Source organism: Nicotiana tabacum, chromosome 14 (assembly GCF_000715075.1).
Source record: "Nicotiana tabacum cultivar K326 chromosome 14, ASM71507v2, whole genome shotgun sequence".
In the NCBI taxonomy this organism is placed as follows: domain Eukaryota; kingdom Viridiplantae; phylum Streptophyta; class Magnoliopsida; order Solanales; family Solanaceae; genus Nicotiana; species Nicotiana tabacum.
Window position 1 is genome coordinate 42,814,031 of NC_134093.1, and position 3,094 is coordinate 42,817,124.

At 39.6% G+C, this 3,094-nt stretch overlaps 1 non-coding gene across 1 annotated transcript; it reads left to right on the plus strand.

Annotated features, from left to right (window-relative positions):
* Window positions 1-1,758: 1,758 nt before the first annotated feature.
* LOC142169258 (small nucleolar RNA R71) lies at window positions 1,759-1,865 on the plus strand. Its single transcript, XR_012698968.1, has one exon. It is a non-coding gene; the product is annotated as a small nucleolar RNA R71 (small nucleolar RNA).
* Window positions 1,866-3,094: the final 1,229 nt, after the last annotated feature.

Genomic DNA, 3,094 nt, shown 5'->3' on the forward strand with positions numbered 1-3,094 from the left:
CGCCTTCTACCTCATCAACGACATCAATGACTGAGATGCTCTCATATGAATGTGGAAACTTCATACCCTTACTTGCTTGAAAGGTTACCTCTTCATCATTAACTCGGAACTTGATCTCATTTCTTTCCGAATCCATAAATGCTCTTCCGGTAGCAAGGAATGGTCTCCCCAAGATGATAGTGATTTCTTTATCAACAGCACAATCAAGGATCAAAAAATTAGCGGGAAGGAGGAACTTTCCCACTTTCACAAGGACATCATCAACGATCCCCACCGGTCTCTTGATTGAACGATCGGCCATTTGCAACCTCATGCTTGTAGGCCGCGGCATACCTAACCCCTCTTGCTTGTAAATAGCAAGAGGCATCAAGTTGATGCTAGCCCCATTATCACAAAGAGACCTTGCAAAATCTCACAACCCAATAGTGCATGGAATGATGAAGGCTCCCGGGTCTTCTTTCTTTTGAACAGTAGTTGTTGCAATGATGGAACTAACCCGGTGAGTCACATTTACCACTTCATTCTTGGTGGTTTTCTTCTTGGTGATCAAGTCCTTCAAGTATTTAGCAAAATCCGGCATCTCTTGAAATGCTTCCATAAATGGAATGTTCATCGATAATTGCTTGAGAATGTCATAGAATTTCTCGAGTTTGCTATCATCAACCCTCCTAGAAAGTCTTTGAGGGAAAGGGGGAGGAGGTCTAGGAATTGGTGCTAGAGCTTTTGGTGCCTCTTTTACCTTTTCCTTGACCTCTTCACGGTTCACTTCTTGGACTTTCACTTCCTTTGGGAGCTTTTTAACTTCAACAACAATTGGCACCTCAACTTGTGCCTCAACCTCTTGTTCAAGATCATTCACTTCAACCATTTGTTCATTCTCTCCTTGAAGTACTTTTTCGCTTCGAGTTATGATTGCCATACAATGAGAAGTCGGTCCACTCTCATTACCTGTTGGGTTTGCAATTGTGTCACTTGGGAGTGCGACTTTTGGCTTCGGATTTTGCTCTCTTGATAGATCTCTCATTTGCATTTCTAAGTTTTGTATGGATGCAGTGTGTGACCCCACAAGTTCGGCCATGTTCTTCATTGAAGTGTCATTTCTTTCTTGATTTTGCAATGCTCTTTCAAGCATGTTCTCCAATTTGGACTCATTTGAAGAACTTTCCTTCCAATGTGAAGAGTTAGAGTTTTTCCCCTTTGGTGAAACATAGGGGTTTGAACTCCGGTTATAATAGTTGTTGGTGTTGTTACTCCAATTACCTTGACTTGAAGAATCACCTTGATCATTTTGCCGCTGTTGATGGCCTTGCCCTTGCGTGTTAGGCCTCCATTTATTTTGTTGTCCGGGATCTTGGTAGGATTGTCTTTGGTAACCGCCTTGAGAATTATGGACATAATTTGCTTCCTCGCAATCTTCGTTTGACAAGAGTTGCACATCTTCCACAACATTTACCTTTTTTGGTTGGCTTTCAGTGAACATCTTGGTTAACACATTAAAGTTGGTGGCAAGCTCGGTAATTACTTGATCTCTCTCTTGGTTCTCCTTAATCATGTTGGTCAAATAGGGAGTATCGTATGCAATTCCACCCGTGGTATCTTCCGAGTGCCAAGCTTGATTATGTTCTGCTATCTTGTCAAGAATTTGTGACCCTTGTGAATGTTTTGTACATAAAAGATCCATCCACCACATTTTTGGTTATGGATTGGTTTAACGCATCTAAACCCATGTAAAACGTCTCCAACAAGATTGTGTCCGGAAAACCATGATTAGGCTACCTCACTAGATATAGCTTGAATCGATCCCATGCCTCATGTAGGTGTTCCCCCGGTAGTTGCTTGAAGAAGAAAATTTTATCTCTGAGCTTGGACTTCTTGCTTTGTGGGAACCATTTAGCTAGGAAAGCTCGGTCGAGCTCAGGCCAAGAGTGAATGGAATGAGGTGGCAGATTTTGAATCCATTTCCTTGCTTCTTCAACTAATGAGTACTTGAATACCCTCAGTCTTAGGGCATCATCTGACACGTTGTTCTACTTGTGCATCACACATACTCCCAAGAAGTTTCTAATATGTTGTGTCGGATCATCATCGGTAGAATTTCTGAATAACCCCCTCTGCTTTAAGTATTATGATCAAACCATGTTCCACCATGAAGCTAGCAACATCAACTTGTGGAGGGATAATGGCATTTGTATCCTCGATGTACTCATATATATCCGCAAAAGGATTCTCTTCTTCTTCATACTCGGCCATGTTTACCTAGCACACCAAACAAAGTGTGATGGAATAGAAAAAGACGTAAAGTAAAGCACACACTAAATAGTAATTTCAAAACCGTATTCCCCGGCAACGGCGCCAAAATTTGATAAGCTCAAATTACACCTAAATAAATGGTGTAAAGCGGTCGATGTCAAATATAATAACCCAACTAGAATGGCGTCGAATCCCACAGGGAATAGGTGTGAAAAGATTACTTGAATAGTGTGCAACTTGACTTAGGTCGTAATTCTATAAATGTTAGCTTGAAAATGGTGTTGCAATTATGTGTAGTAAAGAAGACGATTGTATTATGAGAATGTATTCAATTTGATTAAGGAAACCAAGGTTGTGTAACCATCGATGGAATGTAATGCTATCGGTGTTAACATGCTATATTTCTAATGGAAAGTTCGTTGATATGCAAATGGTCTCTAAGTGACTACCCAATATTTCCCAATAGTTTGGTAATACCTTCTCTTTAAGATTTTCCCAAATATAAAAGAGTTGCAATTAAAAATAACCAATTTATGCCAAATAGAACTCACTTATTCCTAGGCGATTCTATTAAACAAGGTTTAAAGCCTTGAGTTTTTGATATTCAATTCTACCAAACCTTAACCCACTTTTCCAAGTAAAGATAGAGTGAAATGGAATTAGTTAACGTTTTCAACCACTAACAATACATGAAGCATAAGAACTGAATAAATATCAACCAACCATTATACATATATTCAATGGTAAACACCTATTAACATTACACCCATTTAGGGTCCACAACCTTAGTAGTTAAAACTAGCTACTCATACTAGAATCCAAGAACAAAGCAATAAATGAAGTC